The following is a 20,720-nucleotide window of genomic DNA, read 5'->3' as shown; positions in this document are numbered from 1 at the left end:
TTCGAACCCACGACCCCGTATTCGCTAGACCGGTGCTTTAACCAACTAAGCCACAGAACAGGTGATAATTCTGCGGAATAGAAAGCCAAACTGAACCCGAGCCCTCACCATGAACATTCACTTTTTCAAGAACCATCTATCTCGCTTTCGGCTTAGATGTCAATCCACAACACAGCCTCGTTTGTGCCCAACAACTACAAGTGAGAGCGTATTATTTTTATTTGAAGCCGAGACTTACTCTCGCACTCCGCATTCCTAGCCACCAAGCAGTCTGTTTGCTGGTGTCTAATTCAGTATGCGTCGAGAGCTCGACACGGTCGCACGCTCCACGACCAACTGCGCCGATGACGCAAAGGTAGGGTACACTGATATATGTTGCCCTTTACTGGCATTTACCAGGTTAGCTGGTATGTCATAAACATACAGAAAAACTTGTAGTTAGGATTGACATCTAAGCCGAAAGAGAGATAAATGGTTCTTGAAAAAGTGAATGTTCATGGTGAGGGCTCGGGTTCAGTTTGGCTTTCTATTCCGCAGAATTATCACCTGTTCTGTGGCTTAGTTGGTTAAAGCACCGGTCTAGCGAATACGGGGTCGTGGGTTCGAATCCCACCAGAACGCGATTTTTTTCAAAAATTCATCCCTCAATTTGTCAATTAGCAACATTCTGTGTCTTCTAACTACAAGTTTTTCTGAATCCAAGTGAATTCCTTCAAGGAATGCAAATGAATTCCTTCAAGGAAATCAAGAGAATTCCTCCAAGGAATTCAAGTGAATTCCTCCAAGGAATTCAAGTGAATTCCTCCAAGGAATTTAAGTGAATTCCTCCAAGGAATTCAAGTGAATTCCTCCAAGGAATTCAAGTGAATTCCTCCAAGGAATTCAAGTGAATTCCTCCAAGGAATTCAAGTGAATTCCTCCAAGGAATTCAAGTGAATTCCTCCAAGGAATTCAAGTGAATTCCTCCAAGGAATTCAAGTGAATTCCTCCAAGGAATTCAAGTGAATTCCTCCTAGGAATTCAAGTGAATTCCTCCTAGGAATTCAAGTGAATTCCTCCTAGGAATTCAAGTGAATTCCTCCTAGGAATTCAAGTGAATTCCTCCTAGGAATTCAAGTGAATTCCTCCTAGGAATTCAAGTGAATTCCTCCTAGGAATTCAAGTGAATTCCTCCTAGGAATTCAAGTGAATTCCTCCTAGGAATTCAAGTGAATTCCTCCTAGGAATTCAAGTGAATTCCTCCTAGGAATTCAAGTGAATTCCTCCTAGGAATTCAAGTGAATTCCTCCTAGGAATTCAAGTGAATTCCTCCTAGGAATTCAAGTGAATTCCTCCTAGGAATTCAAGTGAATTCCTCCTAGGAATTCAAGTGAATTTCTCCTAGGAATTCAAGTGAATTCCTCCTAGGAATTCAAGTGAATTCCTCCTAGGAATTCAAGTGAATTCCTCCTAGGAATTCAAGTGAATTCCTCCTAGGAATTCAAGTGAATTCCTCCTAGGAATTCAAGTGAATTCCTCCTAGGAATTCAAGTGAATTCCTCCTAGGAATTCAAGTGAATTCCTCGTAGGAATTCAAGTGAATTCCTCGTAGGAATTCAAGTGAATTCCTCGTAGGAATTCAAGTGAATTCCTCGTAGAAATTCAAGTGAATTCCTCGTAGGAATTCAAGTGAATTCCTCGTAGGAATTCAAGTGAATTCCTCGTAGGAATTCAAGTGAATTCCTCGTAGGAATTCAAGGGAATTCCTCGTAGGAATTCAAGTGAATTCCTCGTAGGAATTCAAGTGAATTCCTCGTAGGAATTCAAGTGAATTCCTCGTAGGAATTCAAGTGAATTCCTCGTAGGAATTCAAGTTCCTCGTAGGAATTCAAGTGAATTCCTCGTAGGAATTCAAGTGAATTCCTCGTAGGAATTCAAGTGAATTCCTCGTAGGAATTCAAGTGAATTCCTCGTAGGAATTCAAGTGAATTCCTCGTAGGAATTCAAGTGAATTCTTCGTAGGAATTCAAGTGAATTCCTCGTAGGAATTCAAGTGAATTCCTCGTAGGAATTCAAGTGAATTCCTCGTAGGAATTCAAGTGAATTCCTCGTAGGAATTCAAGTGAATTCCTCGTAGGAATTCAAGTGAATTCCTTCTAGGAATTCAAGTGAATTCCTTCTAGGAATTCAAGTGAATTCCTTCTAGGAATTCAAGTGAATTCCTTCTAGGAATTCAAGTGAATTCCTTCTAGGAATTCAAGTGAATTCCTTCTAGGAATTCAAGTGAATTCCTTCTAGGAATTCAAGTGAATTCCTTCTAGGAATTCAAGTGAATTCCTTCTAGGAATTCAAGTGAATTCCTTCTAGGAATTCAAGTGAATTCCTTCTAGGAATTCAAGTGAATTCCTTCTAGGAATTCAAGTGAATTCCTTCTAGGAATTCAAGTGAATTCCTTCTAGGAATTCAAGTGAATTCCTTCTAGGAATTCAAGTGAATTCCTTCTAGGAATTCAAGTGAATTCCTTCTAGGAATTCAAGTGAATTCCTTCTAGGAATTCAAGTGAATTCCTTCTAGGAATTCAAGTGAATTCCTTCTAGGAATTCAAGTGAATTCCTTCTAGGAATTCAAGTGAATTCCTTCTAGGAATTCAAGTGAATTCCTTCTAGGAATTCAAGTGAATTCCTTCTAGGAATTCAAGTGAATTCCTTCTAGGAATTCAAGTGAATTCCTTCTAGGAATTCAAGTGAATTCCTTCTAGGAATTCAAGTGAATTCCTTCTAGGAGTTCAAGTGAATTTCTCCTAGGAATTCAAGTGAATTTCTCCTAGGAATTCAAGTGAATTTCTCCTAGGAATTCAAGTGAATTTCTCCTAGGAATTCAAGTGAATTTCTCCTAGGAATTCAAGTGAATCCCTCCTAGGAATTCAAGTGAATTCCTCCTAGGAATTCAAGTGAATTTCTCCTAGGAATTCGAGTGAATTTCTCCTAGTAATACAAGTGAATTCCTCATAGGAATTACAGTGAATTTTACGTAGGAATTCAAGTGTGTTTCTCCTAGAAATTCAAGTGAATTTCACGCAGGAATTCAAGTGAATTCCTCCTAGGAATTCAAGTGAATTCCTCGTAGGAATTCAAGTGAATTTTTCGTAGGATTTCAAGTAAGTTTCACGGAGGAACCCAAGTGAGCTCCTCGTAAGAATTTAAGCAGGCCCGGATTTAAGGGGGGCAAAGGGAGCAGATGCCCCGGGCCCCCCGATTTAAGGGGCCCCCTCAATAACCCGGAAGCACTACACTAAGAAAAATCCGCATCTAGTTTCCATGTGCCCACACATAGAATTTTGCTATCAAGCTTTGCACTCGAAAAATAAATGCATGGCACATAAATTCAAATTACGCATTTAGAATATAAATGCCGCTGCACATATATTCCATTCGACTATTAGATTTTATGTGCAACCTTGCGTGGAGAACGTTTATGTGCGCGCATATAGATTGTAATAATGAAGTGGGATGGATTTTTGCCAATAAATATGTGCGGATTTTTTTAAGTGTATATATATTAGGTCCTACCAAACCATATAAAATGCACTTATCCTAGACTAGTTGTTATTGGGTTCCTTAAGGTATCCAGATAATTTTATAATCTAAATTTGGACTTGAGAACAAATCTAAATCGTAAACTTCATAATTTTGGTGCACTGGATCTATTTTTAGTATAGATTTACAGTTTTTGTGTGATTAAATTATTTTGCCAATTAATTCATCAATGCAAAATAATTTGGCCCTTTCATCGAAAAAAAAGCAATTAAACAATTTAATTGTTCAGTATTGAAGTGTATTTCTCAGAATAACTATTTTGAGAAATAGGTTTTAATACTTGATTGCAGCAAATTCATCTCTAAAGAGGCATACAGTATTCAACAATTAGAAAAAGAGATGTTTCTTGCTAGTTTTGGTGTGCTCGTGAAAGTTTTTTATTTGGTTCTAAAAAGCGTTTCTAAACAATACAAAGTTTTTCAGAGTAAATTAAACGATATGTGTGGTCACATAACAGAACGATAACGATAACATAAACGTCATTTCATTGATAATTTAATAATTCAATCATTTATTTGACAATGATTATGCATACATCTGATGATTATACAATTATATTCTGAAAACAATTGAACCAATCTGCATTATGTTCGTCGAAGACAGATGTTATCATGGGAAAGGTATGATCAATTCGGATTCAGCGGTTATGCATATCTATATTTTGGGATTCACCGATGTTTTTGAAAAAAAATTTGCTATATTTTCCTCCTAAAGCCCTAACCCAAAGCTAAACTTTTTATAGAACATCGAAAGTACGCAAAATTTGGCCTGAATATCTCAAAGAACAATACTACATCATAGAAGCATTTGAAAAGAAATGAAAAAAAAATATTTGAATGAACAAAACAAATGCGTAACAGTAGCATAGTTTCTTTCGAAATCACAAAAAAAAAGTTGAAATAAAAAATATGAATTACACAACATTGACAAAAAAAAAGTAAATGTATGGTTTATATCTTTAAAATCTTGCTTCTGGGGGCCCACTCTATACGGTTTGCCCCGGGCCCCCCGAAACCTAAATCCGGCACTGAATTCAAGTGAATTCCTCATAGAAAGTGAATTCCTCGAAGGATTTTCTGTTTTATTTTAATGTTTTGTCTTGAGATCGTATTTTTTTAAAAACGTAAGATTTTAGATGACATCGTGAGTAAATTCTTTAAAGTACCTTAGTTTCTTCCCAGAAATTACTTTGGGAGTATTTTCAGAAATCACCCTAGCATTTATTTTCCAATTCCTTCAGGAACCACCTCAAAGAATTCTCCATATTTTTTCGGAAAATTTCTCCAGGCATACATCCGAAGATATTTCTACAATTTCATTCTCAGAATCCAGGAATTCCTAAGAGGACGTTTTCAGGGTTACTCAAAATATGTTTCAATAAATTATTACAAAAAAAAAACATATGGGTTTCTAGGAGCAATTTTTCCCATAATTCCTCAAAAAACTTCTCTAGCAACTCCACAGTGGCTTTTTCCAGGAATTTCTGAAGGATTGTTCTAGAAATTTCTTCGAGAATTGGTGCTACGAAAATTTGCCTTAGAGTTTTGACTTACTTTTTTCTAGAAAATTCACATAGTATTTTCATTGAAAAAATGCCCCCAGAAATAACTTCATTTTGAAGCATTTATTCAAAAAATATTTCGATGGTTCCTCCAAAAAAATCTTGCAGAAATTTCACAGCGTATACTGCCCCCACTCGCATAAATGTCCCATATGAATAGGAAACCAAGCAAAGATGGGACTGTTATGCGAGTGGGGGCAGTATATGTGCGAGAACTTCCTTAAAATTGTCTCCGAGGATTCTTTCAAGGATTCTCTCAGAAATCCTTTCCATGGATTCACTTAGAAATTTATCTAAATAATGTTTCATAAATTTCGCCAGGAGATCCTCCAGAAATAACTTTAAGAAGTTTTTCAGAAATTTTTTGAAGAATTCATCAAAAAATTTATCCTTTAGGAGTTTATCCGAGGATTTCTCAGAAACATCTTCAAAAGCTTCTGCAAAATTTCCTCTGAGGGTCCTCCAAAACGTATTTAAAGAAGAACTCAATTACGAGGAATCTTCTAAAGATCTTTTCGAAGATTTTTTCCGAAAATTCTATCGATGGCTCTTCCTTCTCAAATTCCTCCAGAAAATTCTTCTAAGTTTTTTCGCCGATAATTATGATTAAACAAACTATAATTCGTCCGATGACTATTCTAAAAACTTCGACGAGTTTGCTTCCAAACCCAAGCAACACACATGTTATAATAGAGTTACGACAGCGCAAGTTTTGGTTGTATAGAAGTTTATTTTACGTAATTTTAACATTGTGTTGAAATAACGTAAAATAAACTTCTATACAACCAAAACGCTGTCGAAACTTGTATATAACATGTGTGTTGCTTGGGAAGATTCCTTCATGAATTTAACCGGAAATCTTTGAAAAATTCCATCGAGAATTCCCCCATTTTTTTCGTTTCGTTTGAGGATTTATCTATCAATACTACTTCACAGATAATACTCTAAGGACGTCTACAAAAATCCTTCAGAAAATCTTCCAAGAATTACCTGAATATTTCTGTGAGGATAAATCCAAAATTTCTCTAAAAGTTGTACCACAAAGTCCTACTAAAAATCCCCCAAAGAAACCTGAATTTTTTTTCGGATGATTCTACTAAAAACCGATTCATGGGATTTAATTGAAATAGATTTCGGAAAGAATGGAAATTTCTGCATATATTCCTCCGAGAAATGCTTCAGAAATACTCTTATGGATTTCTAGAGTAGATTTTCCAAAAAAAATTTATCCATGGATTTTTTCAGAAATTGATTCAGAAATTTCTCTAAAATTTACTCCAGAATTTTATTCTGAGATTTTTTTCTGGAACTCCTGACAGCAGCAGAAGATTCTCAAATGAGTTTTCTTCAAGAATTACTCAGAGGATTCTGCGGTGGAAGTTCCTCCAGAAATTTCTCTAATATTTATCGTGGAACTGTCATAGAAATTCATTGGAACTTTATTTCAAAAAATCCTCCAAAGACTCCTCCAGGCATTTATCTGAAAGTTACTCTAGCGATTCCTTCTGCAAGTCTACTAAGAATTAGTGAAGATGTATTCATGATCTAATTCGAAAATTCCTACAGAAAAACTTTCGACGATATGCACTGAAATTTTCACATTGAATCACTTCCAAAAATTTAAATTATATCTTTCAGAAAAATAAAATTAAAAAAAAAGAATAAAGAAAAGACTGTACAAATAAAATGGAAGTTTTTTTTTGAGAAATCGCTAAAAATATGCTAAGACTTTTTCGAAGAATTTCTGAAGATGCATACTTCAACCTTATACATTATTTGATTTTCTACTTCTGAAATTGGGTTTTTAAATTAAGAAAAATGTATTGAGTTTTTGATTTTATACGAAAGAGCACCTTTTTCTGAACCAACATGATTTTTTCAGATTTTTAGAACTTCATTTTGGTACCTAAAATCGCTTTCGAAGAGATTTGTCAAAATTCCCTATTGACAGCTGGCCAACTGCTTGACAGCTCCGCCCAGTACAAAATGCGACGAGGGGTGATTCGACAAATCGCTCTCATACAAACTTCAAATTGAATTTAAATAGGTTTCCGGGCACCAAAATTCATGAAAATTTTGATTTCGGCTCAGTTTTGCATGCATATTTTGAATATGGAATTATCTAAACACCGCTAAAGAAGCCAATTGATTGAAATTCCTCACACGGAGCGTCTCACCCAAATGCAGCTTTCTCGTTAAGCTGCGACACGGTTGCAAACGATCCGCAGAATTACGAAATGACCCCCGGCAGCGATCTGACCCCGGCGCGCACGCGTGCGTGTGCGCGTCTCCTGCGATCCAAAGCGTACATTATTTGATTATTTTACGCAATTTAAATTCTCCATCCGTGTGGTGCATCGCGCCAGCCAAGCCAGACAGCAGCACCATCGCAGAGGTAAGACTTGTTTAAATTAATTTAAATAGTGTCCATATAAGTAGTTATTCAGACTTCCCCCCGAGTTCCTTGATGGGATTGTCTCCGAAAAGGAATGCGAAAGGTTACGTGCCTTATTTGGACCAACGCGGACACTTCGCACCAGAGTTATTATCCTTTATGTGTGAGCCTGTAATAATACCAACAATGAGAGGCCTCCTCCACGCTGGTAGCCTCATAGCCAATGCGACGACACCTTGACACAGTGGTCGTCAAATTTTATGATTACATAGTGGGATCAACGTGGTTCAAATTTATTCACTACATATTATAGACAGTATAGGACAGTATTTCATGGCTAGGCTATGTAAATACAAGTCGACCTTATGGCTATGACTACGACTGGTTCACATACATGCGGACAGATGCCTAGACTTTTTTTCTGATGTACGAGGAACGATCATCTGGGGTTTCCGAAACATTTTTTTTTTTCTAGAATTTCTTCTGGGATTCCTCCAGAAGATGCTTCTGGTATTTATCCTCTCTTTTTTTATTCTTCAATCACTTAACCTAATTTGCCGCTCTTTTGTCCACTAGGGCACTGCGTGAGCGATTCCAATTGGAAGCTGTACTTACACTTTGTACAGCGCCTAAATGTATTCTATTCTAATTCTACTATATCGAACTGGTTGCCGTTACGCTGCTTTCACTTTCTACCCTATCATGGTAGAATGATGAGCACGAGGATGTTGATGTGTGGCTGTTGGTTGTTCCATTTTCCAGTCCGATTGGGGGTATTATGAAGTGCCGTTCGCCGATGTCCAAGTGTCCGGGTCCATTTGAGCCATGGGCTCAGAAGAAGGTCAGTGGGAAAGAGCAACTGACGAAAGTGCCGGGGCTGGGCTCCGAAACCATGACCATCTGCTTATGAAGCAAACGTGTGACCAATTCTACCACGCGCCCCGGCTGGTCTTTATCCTGGAATTTCTTATTTGTTCACTTGTAAAGTTTCTAGACAAATTCTTCTACGAAGCCTCCATACGTTCGTTCTGAAGTTCCAAAAGACACTCCACAGAAAATTCCTGGATGAACCTCCTAAAAGAAACTTCTTGAGAAATCTCGGAAGAAGCTTATGGAAAGAACTCTAGAGGCATCACAGAAAGAATCTCGGTTGTGAAAACGCTGGTTGATTCAGAGCAACCGCATTGGCGTAGCTAGGATTTTTTTTCTGGAGGGGGCCCAGGGGGGCCTGACTTATAATGACTTTTAAGCGGGATGGGCACCCGATATGTGAATATGCAAATCGGCAGGAATTTCTCCAGAGATCCTTCAAGGTATTTCTTCAGAGATATCTACAGGTATTTCTCCATATATTCCTTCTAGAACTCCGCTAGAGATTGCTCCAACAATTCCATCAGGAATGATTCGTATTTTGTATTTTTGCAGGAATTAATTTAAAAAAATTCTTTCAGAAAATTATACCAGCGATAATTTAAAACTAATCCAGGAGTTGCTTAAAACATTTAGGGGTCCATACAAGTATTCCTTCAATAATTTGTCCAGAAATTACTATAGACAAGGATTTCTTCAGATTTTTTCAGGGATTCCTACAAAAATGCTTCCAGAAATTCACTAAGAAAGTTTTCCTAAGATTCCCTAAGGAACTCCTCATGAGGTTCTTCAGAAATTTCTCCAAGAATTCCTGCAGGGTATCATCCGCGAATTCATTCTATAATTATTTCAGGAACGACTTCCGGGATTACTTTAAAATTGCCTGCAAGAACTCTTCTTGGGATTTCTTCAGAAACTCCTTCAGAAATTAATCCAGGATTTCAGGATTTCCTCAGGAATTTCAGCATTTTCTTCAGTACTGAAAATTCCTCAGAAACTCCTTCTAGAATTCCATCAGAAATTGAACTTTGTATTTCTTCTAGAATTCTTCCTGGGATTCCTCCGGGAATTCCTCAAGGGACTTCTCCGGGAACTGCTCAAAGGACTTATCCAAATATTCCTCTAAGAATTCCTCCAGGATTCCTCTGAGAATTCCTGCATGGATTCCTCTAAAAATTTCGATTCGTTCAGGAATTCCTCTAGAGATTCCTCTAGGGATTCCTTCAGGAATTCCACCAGGGATTCCTCCTGCAATTATTCCAGTGAGTCTTTAAGGAAATTCTCCAGGAATTCCTCCAGGGATTGCTAATGGAATTTATGCAGGGAGGTCTCGAGGAACCCCTCTAGAAATTCCTTAAGGAATTTCTCTAGAGATTCCTCCAGATATTCGTGCAGGCATGTTTCCAGGCATTCCCCCAGAAGTTCCTCCAAGGATTTCTATAGGGATTCCTCCAGAATCCCAGGAATCCCTACAGCAATTCCTTCAGAAATAATAATCGCAGTTCCTCCAGGAATTTCTCCAGGAAATCCTCCAGGGATTCCTTAAGAAACTCCCCCAGGGATTTTTCACAGAGTTAGTCCAGAAATTACTCCAAGAAATCCTCCAAGGATTCCTGCATAAATTCCTCTAGAAATTTCTTCAGGGATTCCTTCAGGAATTATTCCAGGTATTCCTCCAGGTATTTTTTAAAGACTTCGTCCAAGCATTTCTCCGTGAACTCCTCTAGGAATTCCACCAAGAATTTCTCCAGGAATTACCCCAGGTAAATTCAGAAATTTCTTCAGGAAATTTTCCAGGGATTCATAAGGAAATTTTACCAGGAATTTCTTCTCCAGTGATTGCTCTAGGAACTCCGCCAGATTTTTTTTCATGGATCCTCCAAAAATTTGCCCCAGGAATAAACCAGGAATTCTTCAAGGATCCCTCTGAGAATTCTTCCAGAGATTCCTACAAGAATTCCTCCGATGATTCCTCTAGTATTTCCTCCAGAAATTCCTCCAGAAATTGTTCTAGCAATTCCTCCTGGAATTTCTCGGGAAATTCCTCCTGGTATTCCTCCAGATATTCATCTGGAAATTCCTCTACGAATTTCTTCAAAAAATTCTCCAGAGATTCTTTCCAAAACTGCTTTAGAGATTCTTCCAGGAATTAAATCAAGGATTCCTCCAGGAATTCTCCCAGGGATAGTTCCACGGAATTGCTCCAAGGATTCCTCTTGGGATTTCTCCAGGAATTCCTATGATTCCGATATGATTTTGTCCAGAAGTTCCTCCAGGAATTCCTCCTGGGTTTCCGACAGAAATCTGTGCAGAAGTTGCTCCAGACATTCCTCCTGAGGTTTCTCCAAAAATTGCTTAAGGGATTCCTCCGGGATTTTTTTTTCCAAGAATTGCTACAGGGATTCTTCAAGATTTTTTCTAGAAATTTCTCTGAAGATTCCTCTAGGAACTTATCAAGAGGTTTCTTCAGCATTACCCCAGGAATTCCTTTAAAAATTCCCCCAGACATTGATCCAGGAGTTCCTCCTGGAATTTCTACCGAAATTACTACCGCAATTTCCTTCAGAAATTTCTCCAGAAATGCCTCCTGGAATCCAGGAGTTACTCCAAGAATTACTCCAGGGATTACTGTATGAACTTCTCCTGAGATTCCCCTAGGAATTCCTCCAAAGATGTCTTGAGGAATCCTCCAGGAAATCCTCCAGGGATTCCTTCAGGAATTAACCCAGAAATTTCTCCTGGAATTATTTCAGATATTCCTCCAGGCATTTCTCGAGGAACTTCTCCAGAAATTCCACCAAGAATTCCTTCAGGAATTGGTCCAGGAATTCCCCTGCGATTTTTTTTTTCAGAAATTCCTACAGCATTTCATCCAGGAATTTTTGCAGGAAATCCTCCAAGGATTCCTTCAGAAATTGTTTCAGGAATTTCTGCAGGAATTCCTCAAGGATTTTTTCCAGGGATTTCTCCGGAAATTCTTCCATGGTTTCCTCCAGGAATTAATCCAAGAATTTCTCCCAAAGTGATTGCTCCAGACATTACTACACAGATGTTTCTCCAATGATTCCTCTAGGGATTTCTCCAGGAATTCTTCCTAGGTTTCCGACAGGAATTTGTCCAGATGTTATAACGGGGCCAGCCTGTCGCGCTTCCGTTAATGGTTGGATGGCTTATGCGCCACTCCGTTAGGAGACCATCCAACAAAGATAGCGTTGCCCGGCTTGAGACCTTCTTAAGGGAAGGGTCAGTTTTCTTGATGGGTAAGCTGACTGGCTGACTCTAATAAGGTCGTCGTACTTCTCGTTACCGAGGGGATACGACGAACTCCAACGAAAATTACAAATAAATCCCTCCAATATTCGGCCGAGAACAAGCCACCAGTGCGGGGGTTTTCTTCACGGGCCCAGTCCAAAAAGTTCACCTGTCCCAGTCCACGGAAGACTAGAGAACTGTCCAAAATCGGATTTGGGCCGACTACCCAGTAGACTACACAAAATACTCAAAAACTCTACAAAACGAACGCGAAGCAACATATATCCTTAATAAACATCAACTAAAGTACATTAAACTACATAGAGCATTTCTCACCGTGTCTCGGCTCAAACTACAAAATTTCGGTCGGTAACAATTATAATGTTCGACCTTCCGACCTTGCTCATGGGGACAACATACATGGGATACCAAACTACAAGAGACTCTGTTTACAAACGATACATGGATTTATTCTCAACTTTCACTTTCATTTCCTACACGGGGAATCGAAATCACTCAAAATCAAGTTAAAAAGTACGCAAAAAGCAGTACTTCTGGAAGACTACCGGAATGGATACTTTTCGGTTCTTGTTTTTAAATACATTTTACTCAATGTACCTCTAATCCGACACAACTGGCTTTTGGGTAAATTGAGACTTGACATTTTCTTTTATTTTGCTTCCCGCACAGAGAGTATCCAAAATCGAGAGTTGAAAATGTACTCGGTTTTGGATGAAAATTTATTTCGTAAATATGGCGCTCGTTGTGTTCAACTGGATGTGTGAATTATTAAGTAATTGGAGCAGGAATTGGAGGTAAGGTGTGCGTTTATGATTTTTTATTCAATTTGCTGTAATTGCTTATTACTTTCAGGACACCCGTACCTACGCCAAGCTAAAATTCAAGAATATTCACACCTACGGATTTTACTCTGGAATGGAAGCCAAATGACGGAGCAGTAAGGGTATTAATTTTTTATAACATATTAAAAATTGTTGTTGAATGTAACTCCAATCTCCTCCACTAAACAGCGTATTCCCAATGATGGCCTCAACGGAAGTAATCAAGTGCCCAATTCCAGCAGCAGCAACATCCGAGAGAGCGACGTTCGAAACCCAGGAAGCATTGTAATAATCAATAAGTGTTAGATATAACATGTTTGCCATCATATGTAAAGCGTTTCTGCAGGATCGAATAAAGTCATTTAATTTAAGTGTCAGTTGTCCTATTAAATCAAAGAAAATCTCAATTTTATCGAATAATCTAGCTCCACCATTTTACTCAATTTTGAGTAGTTTTTATCCAACGATCACTGAATGCGAAACAGTTAAATTCACTCAAAGCGGAGTTCTTGTGAAATAACTCAATTTTGGGTTTTTTGGAAATAACTCAAATTTGACTGGTTTTACTTAGCTGTCAAGTTGGATGAAAAAGACCTAATTTTGAGTTTTTTCATTTCCCCGTGTAGGCCTAGGCTACTCGCATTCCCTCTATCTTCCCTCTAGTGTCTACATGTGTGCGTGCTCAATTCCGTTCTATTCCTGCGCATGCGCGACTCTCTTCTCTTCTGCGCAACCAAACTCTCCGCTCTTCACTATCGAACTCCGACACGTACAGTTCTCACTCTCGGTACGCAAATTTCCGACTGGGCGACGGCGATCTCATCCACTCGCTCTCCGCCGGTTACGGAGCTAGAGCCACCGAAAGTAATGTGGGCGGTCTAGCATAAATTTGTTGTGCCTCTAACGGGTCACATGGCCATGGACGACACTAACAAATATGCATGCAATAGTACTACTCACGGTTTCAGGTGAATATAGAACGAAGCCACACCTTGAATTTTCAAAAGCACAAACCTGAAGAACCAAGTATCGCACTGAGCTGAAAAGTTGATCGATTGGTAACTACCAGCGGGTGACCAATCGATCAACTTTTCAGCTCGGTGCGATGTTTGCTTCCCCAGATTTGTGCTTTCGAAAATTCAAGGTTTGGCTTCGTTCTATATTCACCTTCACCTAGGGTTTTATCGGGTGGGGAGACGACGCTGGATAGGGAGCTCACGCCCGGCCTTTGCCGGGGGCTCTCGCCTCGGGAGGCGATTGATGGAAACGACGACGACGGTGACGATGGGTGTCTCCCACACCGGTACGCGGGCTTGCGTCTGGAGCGCGGTACAAACGCTCACTCTCGTCCTGCAGCTGGCGCGAAAAACGTTGAGGCGCCGTCGGCGCGTGGTACTGCTGCGCAACGGTTGCTTGCTGGACGGCGTGGTTGGCTCGAAAGATGCTCACACGGATGACGCTCGTTCGAATGGACGGCTTGCCTGCCAAAGGTGCGGTTTTGGCGATCGCGACCTTCTCCGGCCAGGTGTACCCCGGGACCTTTGAAGCCGTTACGTGGGGTCAAAAACGGTCTCACTATACTGGATGGTGTATCGGCTCTGCCTTCGCTGCCACGTACCTAATTAACGCACATGTTTTAGAGCATCACTGCATTTGCTATCAAATTCTACAATTACCTCTTTGTACAATAACCGACACTACACAGGAACTACTAACTCAACTAACGAATAGCGCTAGATTGGCTTGGCGCTTAACTAGAGGGGGAACAATGTAATTAGCTAACACCTTATTAAAGAAACATGTCACTTTTACCTATTCAAACACACCACGGCACGGAAACAAAAACTGACCGTTCTTGCCTCTTCCACGAAACGGAACAAAGTGAACGATTTGAAGCTGGGGGAATCCTCAGATACCGCGAAATTTCTGGGCATTGTCCCACGACTTCGCGAACCTAACCGAAGGTCAAGTTTGCGAATCCGAATATTAAAGAAATTTATTCGCAATGTTCCCCGAAGTCGTGCATCTCTTTCCAACGGCCTATTCAAATCCTCCAGTCAACTTCCCCTCCAAGGTTCGTGACATGCGTGGAATGCCGAAACAAGAAAGGTCAACGCATCTTCAATTAATTTGCATGCGGGTCGTTGGCCGTGACCCAAGCGACGAACGGGCGGCATCATGGCGCGAAAAAGGCATGCCAAGCCACGCGCTTTCTTGGTAGCTGATTAAAGGGAACTCAAGGTACTCATTTTTAGGCGTCGGTAACTCAGTCGTATATTCTTATGGATTGCTTTTTGCGGTGATAAAATTTGGAATTAAATGCGAAAAACGAATGAACATAGAAATTGAATAAATTAACGGAAAACAAATAACAAAATAACGAGTCTTATAAATATCTTAAATTTACCAATGAACATATTAAATGATAAAGCGTACTTGCTACAACATTCCCCACTAAAAGTACGAAAATTTGATTGGCATTGCAAAATGGAGATGACAATAGCCAATCAAATTTTCGTAGGCCAAGCAAGACGCACCAGATCGACAACTTTTGAATTTCGGGGTCATATAAGATCATCGTTAACCGAAGTCAACTCCTTCTCTATTTACAGTAAAGTTCCTCAAACTTGACTGCTACTGACCATCAGCGACGTTAGTCTCCGGTCTCCAGCGAAAATCTAATAATTATTTCTCTAATACGCTCACTAACAGAAGAAACATGAAAATAGGGGTTGGCCGAAAATTTTGCTTGAGAGTCTATTAAAACAACACCGGGTCTGTGGAAGTTACTTGTTTGACAGAACATAACGTAGATGACCTCATTCATTCACATAAATCTCAAAATACAACATACAAACGGCTTCAACTCAAGAGTGGTGCACAAACTCTGAGCAAGCTCACAGAAAATACCGAAACATTATTCTACACCAGGACATTGCCGATAGACGAATAACGTTTACGAAACATTCACACATATGTGAACGAAAACTAGTAAGTCAGTATGGTAGTCTCTCACCCAACACGTTGCGAGCATCGCGAGACTCCAACTTCCTTACCAAAGGGGTCCGTTTCTGCTTACAGTTTGCAACCACGGAGTCTCTCATCCGCAAAATGTGCGCACTGCAAACACGAAACTCAAATTCCTTCTTAAGAGAACTTTCCTACGCCAGGAATAATCCGACTGCAAAAGTTCTCCAAGAAAAACACTCAACAACAAAATGACCAACCATTCACTCATACCTAACACTCAAATACGCCTCAGAACTCAACTCTCGTTGAACTCCGACACGCGCGCACTCACTCTCATTTTGACCGGTCTATCACTCACACATTGTCAACACAAAACGGACTGCCAAACTCAGAAAGAAGTGGACATCAGAAGCAACCATGTTCGCGGACGGGAAAGCACGTTCCGCAAAATGTAAAGAATTCGGACGTAAACGGCAGCGATGGAAATTCTGCGTCCTACTGGACGACGAAAGTTTAAGGAGAGTGAACCATTAAGTCGTTCCAACCTATCGGGTGTAAGTTGTTTTGTTGTTTATTTGCAGGTATCTTGAAAATTAAGGAACGGCGATCAACCTAAGGACGAAGATAAACAAAGGAGGAAGAAAAAGAAAACTTCTAATAGAAACTTGGTGGTTGACTGGGACATAAACAACGTACGAAAGTGACGACTAATGACGGGCAAATGACGATATTGGGAACAGGACGTGATACTTATTGACGATATTGGGACTACAAAAGATAAACTCCATACTACAACAGTATCACTATAAGGACGAACTATAAGACAAGGACTATCAATAAATTAAGGACGAACTAATCTCACAAGGATGCTAAGGATTACGACTAAGGATGCTTAAATAACAAGGATGTTTGTCAGAGTGAACTTGACAACTAAGGATCTAAAGGACTAAGGACGGATAAGGACGTGCAAAAATTGAGAAACGGAACGTATTTCACTTATGATCGACTCAAAAACCAACTACGAAAGACTAAGCAAAATAAATAACGTAAGTAAATAAATAACAAAAACTTGAACAACTCTTAATTTTAGGATATTTACAACACTGACTACGTCACGACAACGCAACCAGGACTATATACAGACGCCTTCCTACCGAGACGAAATAAAACGACAAGGACGGACTAAACTGAAAATAGTGAGTGTTTTTGGTAATTTTGAATAATTTAAGCTAAGTACTAATCTAAATTTATGAAATAGGGAATTAGGCTAAGTAACAAACTAATATTTACATATTTACAGCTCACAAGCGTGTGAGAATGTCTCAATTGGGATTCCGCGTCTTCTCTCATCATAAATCGTGGTTTGTTTGGTAAATTCTCCCTATTTACGGTATTTTCGTGAAACCTAGTCGTTCGTAGTTACTTTTCGAAAAAGTTGCATAGCTGGTTCAGATTTGTCATAGTTTTAGGCTCAGTCGGTACCCTCAGTGCTAGTCGGTTCGAGAACTTCCTAAACACGAGTCCGTCGATCTGTCCGTAGATGTTTTGACCCCGTAGGTGTTTTGATCATCGTAATTTATTGTCGCTCTAAAAGAGGTACATAGCTGGAAAAACTTCCATCTAAAGTGTTACGATGGAGAATGCAACTTTTTCAGTCGATTGGCGAAATAAACTCCGATTCTTTTGCCCGAATCGTCTTCAAGTTCGTACGTGTTCGTACCCAAAACCTTCCTCACCACCGCAGGTTCATACTTAGGGGCCAACTTTTTGCAGAAACCCTTGCCTTTATCCGAAAGGTCAAAGGTCTGTTTTAAAACTTTCTCCCCTACCGCATACGAAGGACAGTTCGAATTCGAGCGTAAATTGTATGTCTTGGCATGTCTCTTGTACGCCGCTGCCAAGTTGGTCTTAATTTCGCTGAACAACTTCTTTCGCCTCTCCGAAACAGCATTCTCCTCGTCGTCGTTATCATTCGGTCTGTAATTGTCTCGGATCCATCCGTACTCCCTACCGTCGGACACCTGATTCCGCCCAAATACTACGAAATACGGATTGTATTTCGTCGAATCATGTACCGCGGTTCTAATGGCGTTCGCGATCGATTGAATATCATCTGCCCAGTGTTTGTGGTCTCTCTTGAGCGTCGCACGAATGGCTGTGGTAATGACCCGGTTGACTCGTTCCGTATTATTGACCTGAGGGTGGTAGGCCGGCGTCAACCAGTGGTTAACGTGGTAAGCTGCTAGTAGGTCTTTGAACCGCTTGGAAATGAATTGGGAACCGTTGTCAGTCAGAACTATCTCCGGTACCCCAAAGAGTCTGAAGATCATGTTTTCAACGAAATCAGCCAGCGAATCGGCCTTGGCTTCTCGAAAGGGTTGAACGAGGACGAATTTACTGAATACATCAGTGGCCACCAAGAGACACGTACTTCGGTTCTTCCCAGACGGTGGCAAGGGACCCACATAGTCCAGGGTCACAAATTGCCAAGGATATTCTACCGCCTTTTGCGATCCCATCGGTGGTGTCACGTTGACGTTCCCTGACTTGCTCACCTGACATTTTAAGCACTCCCGACAGAATTTCTTTACCTCTACATTCATTTTCGGCCAGAAGTATCGCTGCTTTACCGCTGCCAGAGTCTTCTCGAACCCGAAATGGGCCTGGTCGTGCTCCCGCTTAATAATGTCCAACTTCTGCGAGTCCATTGGTAGTTGCTTCCACTCGAACCTCGGGTCGCTCAGCCGATCCTTGACCTTAACGTATCGAAATACGGTCCCGTCGACGATTCGGTAACTTCTGTACTTCACCGGATCCGCTTTTATCTCCTCCATCAGTTCCTCATACTCTGGGTCCGGTTGTGATACCGTGACTGCGTCTACTTCAATGGATCTCGACAGGCAATCGGCGGTGATATTCGCCTTCCCTTTCCGATACACCAAATCGAAATCGTACGCCTGAATTCTGAGCGCCCACCTCAACAGTTTCGCGTTCCCGGTCTCTGCTCCGACGTTGAACAACCACAGTAAACAGCGGGCGTCTGTCACCACTCGAAATTTCGTTCCTTCAACGTAATGCCGAAAGTGGTGGATGGCGGACAGCACCCCCAAACACTCTTTCTCTACCGCCGAGTATCGCCGCTGCGTCCGGTTTAACTTCTTACTGAAGTAGCTAATCACGCGAGTCTCGCCGTCCTGTTCCTGGACCAACGCCGCTCCCACTGCGCGGTCCGACGCATCCGACTCAATGGTGAACGTCTTCGTGAAATCAGGGTTTCCCAAAATTGGTGCTGATGTCAGTACCGACTTCAATTCGTTAAACCCGCTCTCTGCCTCTTTGGTCCAGATCACCTTCTTGTTCTCCTTGGTTAAAAGGTCCGTGATTGGAGCGGTGATTCGACTATAGTCCTTTATGAACCGCTGGTAGAACCCCGCTAGTCCCATGAGACGACGGATATCCTCCTGGTTCCGTGGCCGCGCGTAATCCAATATCGGCTGTATACGCGTCGAATCAATCGCTACCCCGTTCTTGTTTAACAGATATCCAAGATACATGACCTGTTTCCTACAGAAACGCGATTTTTCTACGGAAATCGTTAGCCCTGCTCGGTTCAATCTTTCTCCTACGATTCTCAACAGTCGAAGATGTTCTTCGAAGGTTTCGGAGGCAATGACAATGTCATCTAAATAGACGAAGACGAATGGTTCTAGATCGAATCCAATCGCCTTGTCCATTAGACGTGACATCGTAAAGGGTGCGTTCATTACCCCGAACGGAAGAACCTTAAAACGAAACACTCCTTTAGCGGTACGGAAGGCTGTGTAATTCCGACTTTCCTCTTTCAGCGGGATCTGAAAGTAGGCGTCCTTTAGATCGATCACTGAAAAGTATCTGGCCTTACCCAATCGTCGGAATATGTCCTGCATATTCCGCATTGGGTAGGAGTCCTTTACTGTTAGTTTGTTGATCCTTCTCGAATCTAAGCACACCCGTACCTTACCGTTCTTCTTAGGGACCGGAACGAGTGGATTCGTCCACTCGCTATAGCACTCTTCGATGGCGTCGAGCTTCTTGAACCGTTCCACCTCCGCGTTGATTGCTTCTTGAACGTACGGTGAGCACTTATACATGGGAGGGTTCCGCGGTTTAACCCCATCTTTCAGGACAATCTCATGTTCTATGAGATTCGTTCTGCCCAGTTTTCCCTCCGACGTAAGCTCGAATCGCTTGATGACGTCCAACAGTTTAGCTCGCTGCACTTCTGTTAGCTTGTGCTCTGTTTCGATGTTCTCCGGATCCGCTGTGGACTCCGTCGGACCTTCGTAGACCGGAATCTCTAATGTTTCGTCGTTCTCCTCCTGCATTATCGTCGGTAATTCTGTGGAAGGTTCGATGGTGAAGCAAATTACCTTCTTGTCTCTTGGTGTGACGACTTCCACGGTTTCTGGTCCACTTCCTACATCGATCACACAGCGCAACATTTTTTTGTCTCAAGAGCAAACTTATGTGTCTCCGAAGGATTTTGGGCCGCTGAATCCGAATCTGGGCTCAGATTTGGTCCAACACGTCACAATTTTGAGCTATACCTCAATTTATAGGGCAAAATATGGGATTTTGGGCTTTTTTGACTGCAAGCCATTAAGCATGGGAATATTTTTTTTAAGCAATCGAAAGGTTAATTGGTCAATTAACATTTAAATTAACGACTCATGCAAAATATTTCATTTTACCTAATCAAATTTGATAGATTTAAACATTTTATGTTAGTATGAAAACTTGCATACAACTTTTGGAGGGTGACTTGTATGGGAAATATCGTACCTAATATAAATCGCTTAAAACTACCAAATTCGATTCGGTAATACGAAATATTTTGCGTGAGTCGTTAATTTTGATGTTAATTGATCAATTAACCTTTTGATTGCTTAAAAAAAATATTTCCATGCTTAAGGGCTTGCAGTCAAAAAAGCCCAAAATCCCATATTTTGCCCTATAAATTGAGGTATAGCTCAAAATTGTGACGTGTTGGAGCAAATCTGAGCCCAGATTCGGATTCAGCGGCCCGAAATCTGTCAGAGACACATAAGTTTGCCCTTGAGACAGACCAAAAGCTAATTTTTGTTACGCTGTGTCATTGGTTTTATACCAAATGCTTCCCAAAAATCTGCACCCAATATCAAGCTTCGGGAGATCTCAGGTACAACAATGGTGGGAATAACCTTCGTGATGTTTTTGAACGTGAATGGAAGGTTCAC

The 20,720-nt window shown here is 40.7% G+C and overlaps 1 protein-coding gene and 1 long non-coding RNA gene across 3 annotated transcripts in view; one reads left to right on the top strand and one right to left on the bottom strand.

Moving 5' to 3' along the window:
• The window catches only part of LOC109422692 (putative leucine-rich repeat-containing protein DDB_G0290503), a 673,760-nt gene that overhangs the window by 550,147 nt on the left and 102,893 nt on the right, over positions 1-20,720 (bottom strand). The window lies entirely within an intron of this gene.
• LOC115266098 (uncharacterized) lies at positions 11,464-13,121 on the top strand. Its single transcript, XR_009999260.1, has 2 exons — positions 11,464-12,468; positions 12,527-13,121. It is a non-coding gene; the product is annotated as an uncharacterized LOC115266098 (long non-coding RNA).

The sequence above is a fragment of the Aedes albopictus genome, chromosome 3 (genome assembly GCF_035046485.1).
Source record: "Aedes albopictus strain Foshan chromosome 3, AalbF5, whole genome shotgun sequence".
NCBI lineage: Eukaryota > Metazoa > Arthropoda > Insecta > Diptera > Culicidae > Aedes > Aedes albopictus.
This window is presented reverse-complemented; position numbering and strand designations above follow the sequence as displayed.